Source organism: Chenopodium quinoa, unplaced genomic scaffold, assembly GCF_001683475.1.
Source record: "Chenopodium quinoa cultivar QQ74 unplaced genomic scaffold, ASM168347v1, whole genome shotgun sequence".
Taxonomy (NCBI): domain Eukaryota; kingdom Viridiplantae; phylum Streptophyta; class Magnoliopsida; order Caryophyllales; family Amaranthaceae; genus Chenopodium; species Chenopodium quinoa.
In genome coordinates, this window is record NW_018744790.1 from 445,532 (window position 1) to 459,549 (window position 14,018).

Consider the following 14,018-nt stretch of genomic DNA (forward strand, 5'->3'; position numbering starts at 1 on the left):
TTGGTACTTGTTGGAATCATCTCAATGAATAGACTATTAATTTTCAATTGTTAGAATTTATACTTATTGATAATTAAATATATTAGTGATCAAAAATTAGTATCGGCATGTGTGTCTAAGAGAAATGGAACAAGTATTTAAAAACGGAGGGAGAAAAATTTAATGGCAAGGCATGCAATTCCGCCATGTGTCGTCGTTGCTTATGCGGCGTCATGTCATGCTACTATCAATCACCAATGTTTCCTCATAATTATTGACCTCACATTCACTAAAGTTAAACTTTCACCACCACTCTAATTAGGGGTGTTCGTTGTGCAATTTGCATTTTTTTTCAAACCAAACTGCACCGCAAAATGCGGTTTGGTTCGATGTAATTTGCGATTTAGCCACATTTTTTTAAAATTATATATATATATATATATATATATATATATATGTTTAAAAAAAAAATTATTTTGTAATTATCAACTTATAATTCTTATAATTCAAATGTTAAACTCTTTTTTTAACTTTTACTTAGCTATTAGTCAAAAATTACATCATATTTTAAATACAAAAATAGTATAATAGTAGTTTAATGGTTTTCGGTTTGACGGTCTAAACCGCGCATTTTGCTCTAAATTTTTTTTAGAAACCGCACCAAATCGAAAACACAATTTTCAAAGGGCATTAAATCGCAAAATTGCGATTTGATGCGGTCTAAACCGCACTTTGAACAACCCTAACTCCATTACACAATTTATGACAATAAATCATATCAAAAAAAGTTTTTTGTGTTCATAAATTCTAAAATTTTAATTATTAACTTAAATTATATGTATTTTAACAACAATATGATTAAAAAATAATCTCATTTCTTTCATTACTCATTAAGAATTCATATACGAGTATATAAGTTATAGGTATTAAACTATTGTTACCTAAAAATGCATAGCAATTTTAAAGGTTTTGATTTTTTTATTATTTTTTTTAATCAAGGGATTTTTTATGACAATTGAAGAATAAATATAATCCTTTTAACAATTAAGTTAAACTTATGTAAAATTTAGGTTATTGCATGTTGAACAATGAATTTTAATGCTTAATAATATTTGTAAATATAAAAAATGATATATTTTTTTTAATAATACAACACTTGGAGCATCACCCGGGCCATAAACTACTTTATTCTCCAAAAGTTAAATAAATCAAGTTGAATTTGATTTGGGTCAATAATATCAGGCCAATTTAATAGCAAGTTGGGGTTGATTTAGTAATGAGTCATAAACTTCCATGAGTAGGGTGCAAGTTCATTTCATGTTGGTAATTAATTTGCGGGTCATGTTAGAGTCAAAACTTGTTTTTTCTAGGTGCAATTTAGGTTCAATTCTTGAACTCTTGGATTAGCTCGAATCGAATGTCAACTTTTTTTTTTTTTAATATATTGGTGGAGATGGTTGCAATTTTCGAGTCACTAATTTCTCAAGTTAGGTCAGGTCAATATCAAAATCTATCACTAACTTAGGTCGGGTCAATTAAATGTGACTTTCGTAATTAGTTTAAAGTCTTTCTCCCATTGAGTCACTAAGGGCCTGTCCTCATACGTTGAAATTCAAATCAGTTCTGCTCAACTCAGTTCAGTTCAGTTCAGTTCAGTTCAGCTCCTAATTTCCTTCTCTTATAAAATATACATTTCAGTTCAGTTCAGTTCAACTGAGTTCAGTCAATCAGAACAGGCCCTAACACATTGTTTGGATTGATCGAATTTGAAGGAAATGAAGAGAAGAGAAAAGAAAGGATTCATCCTCTTTTCTTTGTATAGCTTTTGATAGGAGGGGAGAGGAAGGGAAGGGAAGAGGAAGAATTCATTTTTCCTCCCTCTTTAATAATAGAATTCATTTCTCTTCCCTTCCTTTCCCTCCATTTCCTTCAATCCAAACACACCCTTAAGGGAAAAAGAAGGGAAAGGAAATGGAGGAAGGGAGTATCTTCCATTTGGATAGCAAATTAAGGATGAAAGGAATTGGAGGGAAGATAGGTTGAGGGATTAAATTCTAAGACACTACAAGAAAAATCACTTTTCGTAGCGATTATTTCGTAGCGATTGTACATTCGCTACAATATGCAAGTATGTTTGTGAAATAACTAAGGATGTCGTATCATTTTTACAATCTCCATGGTTTTCCCATATAAAATCGATACGGAAAACATAATAATACATATCCACACTATTTTTACACATTTATATAATTTGAGAAATCGTATAATTTACAATCGCCACTAAATCCTAATAATCGATACGAAAAGCCTTTTCAACACTAGATATATAAATATTGTTTGACAAAGAGTACATAAAATATGTCATAGCTTATTGGTGAAACATTTAATATAAAAGTTTGAGGTTGTATGTTCGAATCTTGTAAAGATCATACGCATGTTATTTTTTTTTTTTTTTTTTGTAGTGAGAAAATAATATCTTCAATAATGAAGAGATTTAGAAGGAAAACTCTTCATTTTTTTTTTGAAACAAGGAAACCATGCTCCCTCTATTCCCCTTTTTTTTTTTTTTTTTTTTTTACGTTTTTATTTAAGGTGTTCCTTTTTATTCTTTACATTAAATATCTTTCCTTTCTTAATCATTATTTTTGGACAAAAGTATCCTTGCTTTATAATTAAATACTCTTTTGTCCTTACTCGTTACTACTTTCTCTCTCCTCTATTTTTTTTCCTACGTTATTGTTACTTTCTTCATCCCACATGTATAATATTTTGGAAAAATTAGAAAATAACACCAAAAAATTGTCACAATTTTGATAATAAACCACAAAAAATAAAGTTTTTATTATAACACCACAAAAAAAAAAAAAAAAACAAAAAACAAAAATTGTGTTTCACCACCACTTAACTTTGCCATCCAAAAAAACCGTTAAGTAGGCCCTACACAGTACACGTGTCAATCAACTATTGGATAAAAAAATAAAAAAAAAACGAAAAACCCTATAATCCTAACCCAGCCACCACCACCACCACCGACGCTGGTTCTCTACCGCCGTTAACTCAACCCTACCATGGCCGGCACCCCAACCCAGCCCCTATCACTGTCTCCCAGATAGGGATGGCAACGGGTCGGACTCGGAGCGGATTATGCTAAATCCGACTCCGACCCGACAGGAATTCGGAGGTTAAATCCGAATCCGACTCCGACTTCAATATCCGACCTCCGACTCTGATTTCGATCCGACCTGACTCCGAGCTTTTTTTTCATTATTCAATATACTTTGAGATGTTGGGCTATTTGGGCCTTTACAACCCACACCCAATGCCACCATGACCCACACAAAAATCAATTATCTATTGGAGTCGGAGTCGAATAATCCGTTAAAGTCGGACATTGTCAGAGTCGATTTTTTTTCTCGGATTTTTTGTAGGATCCGACTCCGACCCTCCTCCGACTCGGAGTCGGATTATTTTAACGGAGTAGAACTCAGATTACTTTTTTCTCGGACTCGGAGCGGATATTTTACCTCGGATCGGGGCGGAGTAGCTCGGGTCGGATCCGGACTAGATTGCCATCCCTACTCCCAGACGTCGCCAAACCACCTAGACCCCAACCCAAACCAGCCCAGCCCCCATCATCGTCTCCCCGACCCGAATCCACCGCCAAACCACCCAAATCCAACCCTAACCAGCCAGTCATCGTACTCCTCTACCAAACCCAACCAAAAGTCGTCGCCAAACCGCCGAAACCCCGACCCACCCATTCCCAAACCTACTAACCGCCCTACTCCTCTCACCCTCACCTTGAACCAAATTGAGGCTGGTTATTTTGTGGGTCGAGGGTGGTCGGTTGGGATTAGGTGACGGCGGTGGAGGCTGGATTGGAGAACGGCGGTAGGAACGGCGCCGCCGATGGTGGCTGGGTATTTTAAGGATTTTCCTTTTTTAATTTTTTTTTTATTTATTTTAATCCATTGCATAATTGACACGTGTACTTTTGTTTTTTGGATGAAAAAGTTAAGTGGTGGTGAAATCAAAATTTTTGGTTTTTTGGTGGTGTTATAATCTAATTTATTTATTTATTTATTAATTTTTTTTGTGGTGTTATTATCAAAATCGTGACAATTTTTGGGTGTTACTTTCTAATTTTTCCTAATATTTTATTTTAAATAAAATTGTACTTTCAAGTTTCAATCACTAGAGTGTATCCGTGCTAACGCACGGAAGATATGTATGTCGTATACTCGTATGTATATGTAAAATAAAAGGAATTATGTTGAAGTTATATTGTTATAGATTTTTTTTTTATTTTTAAAAAATAAAAACGAGAGAAGTGGAAGTGATAAGTGATTAGGGGATTTTGATCCCACCAATCGGAATGCGCCACGTGGGCCAATCAGGTCCTGCCAAGTGTCCCCCAGTTGGACCTCTCAGGGCTTGCCACGTGGCACGCGCTTATTTGTCCACCTTGGACCTATTATGCCATGACAAATGGCATGCTCCATGCCTACTGGAGAACCCGGCCTCCTAGGCCCAACTTCCGAGGGAAGCCCAATCGGCCCAAGGTTAACCTAAACCTAGATTGGCACGTTTCCCGAGGCTATAAATACCTCTCTTAATCCTCATTAAGAGGGGAACACAAAAAGAGAGAACCAAGATTACGCAAATCGAGCAATTGACTACTCTAACCTAGAGAGCCTAGAACACATTGATCACTTCTCCCCTAGAGGAACCAGATCTCTCACCTTTTATTTCCGCATTTATTACTCCTCAAACAAGTACTAACTTGACCGTTGGAGGCGGAGCTCCTACCACAAGGAGTCTTCATTGTTTTGCAGGTACAGGCGTCCGATTCCAGTCTCGGTATTGTAACTCTCCCGCAGGACATCAGAAAACCCCGAAACATTTTGGCGCCGTCTGTGGGGAGAGTACTTCTGAGATGGCATCCACGTTTGTACCGACTACTGAAGAGAGGCGTCCCCTAGACGATCCTCAAGTACAGTCGGACCACGATTCTGAGAATGAATTTGAAGTTGAAGTTGAAACTCACACAGCTTCAGACGGAACCCTAAGGGCCCGACGCACCCGTCCTACCGAAAGAAGGGAACGGGAACATCTTCAAGCAGGAAGCGAGCCAACAGGCGCACCGCCTGTTCGGCAGCAGCCGGCTGATGGATCTGCTCCCATTACAAGAAACGAGCTCATGACCTTCATGAGGGACTTAAAGGGAGAAATTCAGGAATTAATCACTAAGAAGACGCCTGCTCTGGACAAAGAGCAGTCGGCTAAGAAACCTTCCTCCTCACGGAAGAGGAAGCCAGTTCAGGGGCGAGAGGCGACCCCTCATCCTAAATCTAGGAAGTGGGAGCCATCTGCCCTTAATCTCACAAAATACCATTTTCCTACTCCAGGAAATAGGAAACCTGTTCGTCATATTCAGGCGGATGGGTCGAAGAAAACATACACAGACGCTCGGCTACTGCTAGAGCAGAAGAGGAGCGACCGATTGTCAGAGTCGGCCTCTACTTCAAACTTCCAAGATAGTCTGCGAACTGCCTCGACGAGGCATACTCATTCGCACCATGAGAGTCAGACAGGCGGCACCTCCCGTCGGTCAGGCTTTCATAGCGACCAGGCGGTACCAAACTTACCGTTTGTACCGCAACAACAGTATTTCTTGCAGCCACCTCCATTTTGTGGACCTGCAGCAAAAAATGTCCAACCTATGGACTGGCAGCTACGGTTGCTTAGACTTGGTGAACAGCCGTCGGCCTTCTCCAAGGAAATTACTGAAGCCGCTCAGCCGGCCAAGGTAAAAAATGTCTTAGTAGGCGCCTATGACGGCACTACTAACCCAGAAGACCATCTGATGGCATTCACCAACCTGATGTACCTTCAAGGGTTGGATGATCCCACCTGGTGCAAGTGTTTCCCAGCGACTCTTAAAGGAATTGCACAACAATGGTTCGGCAACCTGCCGACTGGTTGTGTAAATAATTTCAAGACGCTTGCTTACTTATTCACCTCCAACTTCGCCATGAACATCCCTGCGAAGAAGACGACCCTTGACTTGGGGACAATTCAGCAGGGCGAGAAGGAGGGGCTTCGTTCTTACATCAGGCGGTTTAACCTGATGAGAATACAGATTCAGGGGTTACCGGATGAAGTAGCCTATACTGACTTTTTCAGAGGTCTCAAAGACGGGTCGACCTTCAAATTTGATTTGGTCCGAAAGAGGGTGGCGACTCTTCAAGAGGCCTTGATTGAAGTAGAAGCCTATATACAGACGACTGATCTTTGCAATACAAAACAGTCGGACTGGAAAAGGTCTGACAAAAGAGAAGGACGACAGAAGCAGTCGTCCAACAAAGATGAGAAAAGAAAAGAGGTCTGGGTGGCTGATTCCTCTAAGCAGCCGTCCCAGAAAAAGAAAAAAGAATTCAAACCATACTCCCCAAAGTATGTGTTTAACAAGGACAGCCAAGCTATCCTAAAAGAAATCAAGGGACGGATCTCAATTGAGAAGCCGGTCCCCATGAAAGGTTCAAAGCTCACGAAGGGTGCCCCCTTGTTGGGGGAGTCGGTTGACGACTGTTGCAAGATCGAGGCCCGCAACATGGTTCAGCAAGCAAAGAATGCATCAGCCTCATGCGGTATCTGGACTGCCTGGCTGAGCAAGGGGATCTTGACTCTTATATCAAGAAATCCACGGGGAACACTTCCTCGAAAAAGCAGTCGGCCAAAAAGAATCAACAGGCCGACAGCTCTGATACGGATGATGCAGTCGTCTACACCATTGCAGGCGGCTTCTCGGGAGGCGGCCCCACTATTAGGGGCAACAAAGACAATATCAGGCGGTTAGATATAAATTCCGTTCACCAAGAGCGGTCCTCCAAATATTCGTTTCCTGAGATTGTCATCACTGAGGAAGATCTAGGAGGGGTACGAGGGCCGCATGACGACCCCATCGTTATTGAATGTAAAGTGGCCAACCAAAGAGTTGGCCGGATCCTCATAGATACCGGAAGCTCCTCAGATCTCATCAGTAGCAAATGTCTGTCGAAGCTCAAATATCAGGCTGACACTATACACCCGGTATCCCACCCTCTAGTAGGGTTTGGAGGGGGAGTCGTCCACCCAGTGGGACGAGTAGATTTACCCATCCGCCTGGGCGAGAAAGGGGAAGGACGACACATGGTAGTCTGGTTTCTGGTAGTAGACGAGCTCTCGGCCTACAACATGATTCTGGGACGACCCACCCTGAATAATTCTAAAGCTGTTATAATCCCATCTCTTATGCTGCTCAAGTTTGAGAGGGATAATGGAACAGTCGGCTCCCTAAAGGGACATCAGAAGATGGCCCGAGAGTGTTATCTCTCGGATATCAAGCCCACTGCTATGGCCGCTGGGTCAGGTGGTGGAAAAGCAGACCTTGATAATGTCAAGGAGAATGCGCCTGTGCAAAAAGCAGGTGGCAAGAAGAGAAAGGCATCCCAGCCGGAGGCTGCAAGAAAAGACAAGAAATAGCAATCATTGGCAGAGGAGCGGTCGGATGAATTCCGCCCTCAGCCGGCTGGTGAGCATACGGATCTGATCTTAGATGACTCTCGTCCTGACCGAACTGTCAAAGTTGGGACGGTTGCTCTAAGAGACTTAGGTGACGACTTTCAAAAAGTATTGAAAGAATACAAGGACCTCTTCGCATTTGAAGTCCATGAAATGCCAGGCATAAGTCCTGATCTGGCGGTACATAAACTGGCCGTGGATCCAAAAAAGAAGCCGGTAAGGCAGAAAAAGCGGAATCATGGCGAAGAAAGAAGTCAGGCGGCAGCCGCCGAAGTTAAAAAACTACTTGATGCAGGGTTCATTCGGTAATGTTACTTCCCAGACTGGGTTGCAAATGTGGTGCTTGTTAAAAAGCCGAATGGCACCTGGCGAATGTGTGTCGACTACACAGACTTAAACAAAGCGTGCCCCAAAGACAGTTATCCTCTGCCAAAAATTGATAACCTGGTCGACTCAACAGCCGGCCATGCTTTGATGAGCTTTATGGACGCCTACTCTGGTTTCCATCAAATTCCTTTATGGAAGAAAGATCAGGAGAAGACGGCCTTCGTCACTGATCAGGGGTTATACTGTTACACGGTCATGCCGTTTGGTCTGAAAAATGCCCCGGCCACCTTCCAGCGAATGATAAACACTGTGTTCTTTGATCAAATTGGGAGAAATGTCGAGGCATACATTGATGATATGATTGTCAAGACTAAACTACAGAAAGATCATCTGACGGACCTCCGAGAAACTTTCGCCACACTCAGGCGGCACCATGTCATGCTCAATCCCAAGAAATGTGTCTTTGGAGTTGAGTCTGGGAAATTTCTCGGATTCCTTATCAATCAGAGAGGAATAGAGGCGAACCCTGAGAAGGTACAGGCGGTCATCGACATGCAGTCGCCCCGTACCGTCCGAGAGGTTCAGAAGTTAACAGGTTGTCTGGCGGCCTTGGGAAGGTTTCTAAGCCGATCAGGCGACAAATGCCTATACTTTTTCCAGGCAATTAAGAAAAAGGCAAGGTTTGAATGGGGGCCGGATGCTGAAGCGGCCTTCCAGAAATTAAAGATTCATTTGCATTCCTTGCCGAGGCTGGTTAGCCCTTTGCCCAAAGAAGTACTCTACATGTACCTGGCCGTCTCTGATCATGCACTAAGCGTTGTACTTCTTGCTGAAAGAGACGGCTGTCAGCTCCCGGTCTACTTTGTCAGTCATGTACTGAAGAATGCGGAGTTGAGGTATCCCTTAGTAGAGAAATTTGGTCTTGCACTCTTCATGGCTGTTAAGAAATTAAAGCCATACTTTTTAGCACATGCAGTCGTCGTGTATACAGACCAACCTATCAAGCGGCCCCTGACCGTCATGGAGTCGTCAGGCCGAATGATCAAATGGGCCATAGAAATACAAAGCCTCGAAGTTACCTTCGAGCCTAGAAAAGCAGTGAAGGGTCAAGCCTTTGCTGACTTTATTGTTGAGATGACTCGTCCACCTGACTCTCAATCTCCAGACCAAGTCTGGAAGGTATATGTGGATGGGAGCTCTACTTCAAATGGTTGTGGAGCAGGCGTCATATGTCAGTCGCCAGAAGGCGACAGGTACGAGTATGCTCTACGCTTCAGTTTTCAGGCCTCAAACAATGAGGCAGAATATGAAGCTTTACTAGCCGGTATCCGCATGTGCAAGGCGGCAGGGGCAAGAAAAATAGACGCCTGTTCCGATTCACAACTGATAGTGAGTCAGTATAATGGTGAATATGAAGCAACCCATCCGTCCATGATCAAGTATTTACAGGCGGTCCGACAAGCAGTCGGCTCCCTTGAGGATTTCCATCTGACCCAAGTTCCAAGGTCAGAAAACAACCAGGCGGATGCACTTTCAAAATTAGCATCGTCCGCCTCCTGTGATACTCCTCGAACTGTTTTTTGGGAGGTAATGGAGAGGAGAAGCATTGAAGAAGACCCTATTGGAATCTTAGACAGAAGCTCAACCTGGATGGATTCAATTAGGGCATATCTGACAAACGGTACTCTGCCGGATGATCATCATCAGGCGGCAGTACTAAAAAAACGAGCAACCAGTTTTGAAATGATAAAAGGAGAGCTTCACAAAAGGGGGTACCTTCAACCCTTCTTAAAATGTGTTACTCCAGAAAAAGGGCGAGAGATATTAGACGATCTCCACTCTGGTTACTGTGCTTCCCATATAGGCGGAAGGACGCTTGCTCAACGAGCAAGGCGTCAGGGCTACTTCTGGCCTACCTTAGAAGCAGATGCGATGGAGATGGTGAAAAAATGTGACAAGTGCCAAAGGTTTGGCAAACTAATTCACCGTCCGGCTACTGACCTCACTACCATTCAAAGCCCACTTCCGTTTGCTAAGTGGGGCATGGATATTCTGGGTCCATACACGCCTGCTACAGGCGGAAGGAGGTACATACTTGTTGCCGTCGACTACTTCACTAAATGGGTGGAGGCGGAGGCTGTAAAGGGAATCAAGACGAAGGATGTAATTTCATTCATCTGGAAAAATATCATCACTCGGTTCGGGGTTCCCATGTCTATGGTTTTTGATAATGGTCCTCAATTTGAGACGCCTGTTCTCAAAAGCTGGTTGGGTGACCAAGGAATTGCACACCATTTTGCATCTGTCGGCCGTCCACAAGCAAACGGCCAAGTAGAAGCTTTTAATAAAATAATCTCAGACGGTCTCAAGAAAAAGATTGAACGAGCAGGCGGCCTATGGGCGGATGAATTACCACATGTTCTCTGGGCCATTAGGACGACTGAAAAAGGGGCGACTGGAGAAACTCCATTCCTCCTGACTTATGGTGCGGAAGCTGTTCTTCCAATAGAACACTACGAGCCGACTCTTCGAGTAATGTTATACGACGAAGAGGCAAACTGGGAGGCCATGCGCCTGGCATTAGACTCACTCCCTGAAAAGAGGGGCAATGCTGTCCTGCGCCATGAAATTTACCGCCTGAGAATGACTAGATCATACAACAAAAAGGTACATAGGCGTCCACTCAAAGTGGGAGACTTTGTACTTAGAAAAATGGAAGCAGTTGGAAGGGCTAATGAGTCTGGCAAACTAACTCCCAATTGGGAAGGACCCTACCGAATCTATGCAAAAGTCAGGGACGGTACCTACCGTCTGGAAACACTAGACGGCCAACCGTTGCCTCGAACTTGGAATGTAGATAATCTCAAGAAATATTTATTTTGAATGATGTAAAGTCAAGGACTACTTAATAAAGTTTGCATACTTGATATTCAATTTTGTACTTAAGAGGGGCATGCCGACTGACAAACAGTCGGCTACTCTCCATGCTTAAATTCTTACTCTCCATTGAGTATTTTATTTACATCTTCAGAGGGGCATGCCGCCTGTACATCTACAGTCGGCTACTCTCCATTCAGTATTTCACGCTATCACCAGAGGGGCATGTCGTCTGGACATACAGTCGGCTACTCTCTATAGAAGATTGCCGACTGACTTCAAAGCAGACGGCTATTCTCCTATACTTAGCTAAAAATTTTCAGGGCCTGGCCGACCCTGTGCCTAAACAGGCGGCTACCCTCCTCTAAACTTAGCACCTACGTTCACCAAGAACTAACCAAGGCAACAAGCCGAATGATCAGTCCAGGCGCCTAGCCAGCTGATCCAATCTTTAAATTCAATTCGACCTGTCCCAACATTATAGCAGGCGTCCGGCGGCATCCTTCCGGATGAAATTCGTCGCAGAGAGCAGCTCCCTTTTGGGTGGAACATTGTTCTGTAAACTAATTACACGACACCTATACGACTGTCCCCAAGGGCAACCACGTAGCCGTTTCTGAGATAAGGATAACTCTATCACTAACCAAACCAGTGGTAGCAGTTGACATCTGAGTCGGATGACCCCCTGTATTACTTGGGATAAATTCAGGGGGTACCTCTTGAGTTAATAGCCAACAAACATTGGCGAATCAAGGGGATCAGCCGGCCTCCACCGCCTGATACCTCTACTACTCAAGCTAAAGAATGACGGAGACTGAGTAACTCCCATGTTAACTCATAGTCACTCTCAAACTTAGCATGGAACCTAAAAGGTATGAGGAGTCCGCCTGTTTTTTGGTAAACAGAGGTGCTCGTCTACTACTCTTACTAGGTTGTCTATACTTAACACTGCCGTTTGTAACCAAACAGGCGTACCTACTTTGGTTGGACGTCCTATTTAACGCCTGCTTCTATGCAGCCGCCAAAGCAGACGACCAACCAACCCCTAACGAAATAAACTAAGTATCAAACTTAGTAAATTGAACAGTCGGCCTAGACGGCCTAAAGTCTCTAGCCTAAAAAATGACAGGCAGGAAATCACGTTCCTACTTGGTGAATTTTGCAAATAAAGAGACCGATTGAACAAATGGCCGACTGATCGTCTAGCCTGGAAGAAGACAACCAGTCGTCCAGGGGCATAGGCGGCGTGACTAACTATACGTACCTGTGCAACAATCGGCCATGCAAAACAGTCGGTATAGCATACAATTGGATATCTGGATATTCAATACTTGAGTAAATTTGAAGAAAAAATATGTATATTCATCAAAAGAAGGCCGGTCATCGAAGACCGGCAAAATATTCAAAGCCCCGGCCCCATGGCCGGGTAAATACAAATCAAACGGCACGCAGGCCGTGAAAAGAATACATTGAGCTTATGAAGGGGGCAGATCGTCAACATTAGCAGTTGCCGCCTGATCAGCACTTTTCTTGCTTGACTCGGCTTCAACTGCATCTTTCCTTGATGCATTACCCCCAAGCGGCACCAGCGCCACTACCGGCTCCTCCTCCTCCTCCTCTTCCAGCGCCTCTTCCTCAGCAGCCGCCAGGATCTCCTGATTATATGTATCAGAACACTGGCGGTAAGTTTTCTCCCAAGAGGCAAAGTCCGCACTAGGGAAGAGGCGGCCCCAGGTCATGCGCTGAATTTGGGCAGAGTCTTCCATCATCTCCCTGACCAGCTCCTTCTTCTCTTGCTCGGCCTTCTCCGAGAGCTCCTTCACCAGACTCCTCTCCTGGGTCACCAGGCGTTCCTTAACAGCCGCCAAAGATTTCTCCATGGCTTCGTAGGAAGACATCTTATGGCGGAGAGGCCTTAGCTCGGTCTTTAGGGCGTTGATGGTCGCCTCCAGCTCGCCATTCCTTTTCTGGGCCGCCTCCAACTCAGCCTTGATAGCGGCGGTAGCCTGCGCCTGATAATAAAGAAGATCAATCGTCAGAACCTCATTTTGGGCAATTTGAAACATTGCCTTGTCACAGTCAGAGGCGGCCATAGCTTTCGCAGCCTTTACCTCTTTGTTCTTCTGAGCAAGCGGCTTGCGAAGGCCGTTCACTCGGAGCAGGGCCTAAGTAAAAAAAAAAAGCAGGCGTCAGTTGTCAAAACATAAAGAAAGCAGGCGTCATAGAAAAAGTATTCAAAAATAGACTAAGTATACCTCAGCAAGGACCCCTGCAATTCCGTCCAGGTCAAGGGTGCCGACACCCCTGACCGCCTCTCTTTCAGCTGGAGGTACAGCCTGGATCATTGATTTGGCCATTTCGACCAAGTCAGGCTCCTGAGGGCCGGCTGCATCAAGCATAAACGAATGGATTAGACAAAAAAAAAAAAAAAAAAAAAAAAACGAGAAAGGTCTATAATATACAAGGCCAATTTCATACCTTTAGGCGGCCCAACTGGAGTTTTAGAGGATGCGGCCGGCTGTTTCTCAGCCGCCGCACGTTTCCTGGCAGAACCAGGAGAGCTCGAGACAGTCGTCCTCCGGGCCTTGGGGTCCGGCTGCTGGGAGGACGAAGCTCTTGGAGTGCCCGTCTAAAAAAGAAGAAAAGTTAGTATATACACAACTACAACTCCAACAAGTGAGAAAAGTTCAAAGCTCACCAAGGGTGCCCCCTTGTTGGGGGAGTCGGTTGACGACTGTTGCAAGATCGAGGCCCGCAACATGGCCGCCGCAGTCTTTGAAGCGGTTATTTTACTCATGGCGTCCGCTACAAAAACAAAAAAAGCAAAGTCAATAACATTCATAATAAGAATTGTGCGCAACAACAGAGTGTTCGACAGGCCGGCTACCTCTTGAGCACCGACTGCTGAGGCCACAGGCGGCCAGAAAGTACTCGTCGTAGAGCCATTTGAAGCTCGGGACGCAGTGCAGGGGCACTTGCTCTCGTACCCCTGTAGTAGAGTCGACCCTCGACTCTACCTTAAAGAGTCCTTTATCAAGGATCTCTCTCTTAGCCTTTGGGGGAACAGGCGGCATGCTGCGGCCGCCTGCAAGAAGGGGCGGATTCCTGTTCCACCTGTTTAGGCGCTTGTTCAGTTCTTTGTCTGAACTCTCAATGATGAGGAAGGTGCTCCGCCAGTCCTTCCACTTGTTTGCTTTGCCTCTTGACATGAGGTAGCCCCTGTGGCTCGTCAATTGATACCAGCCGGTACCGCCTGCCTTAGGGGTCCGGCT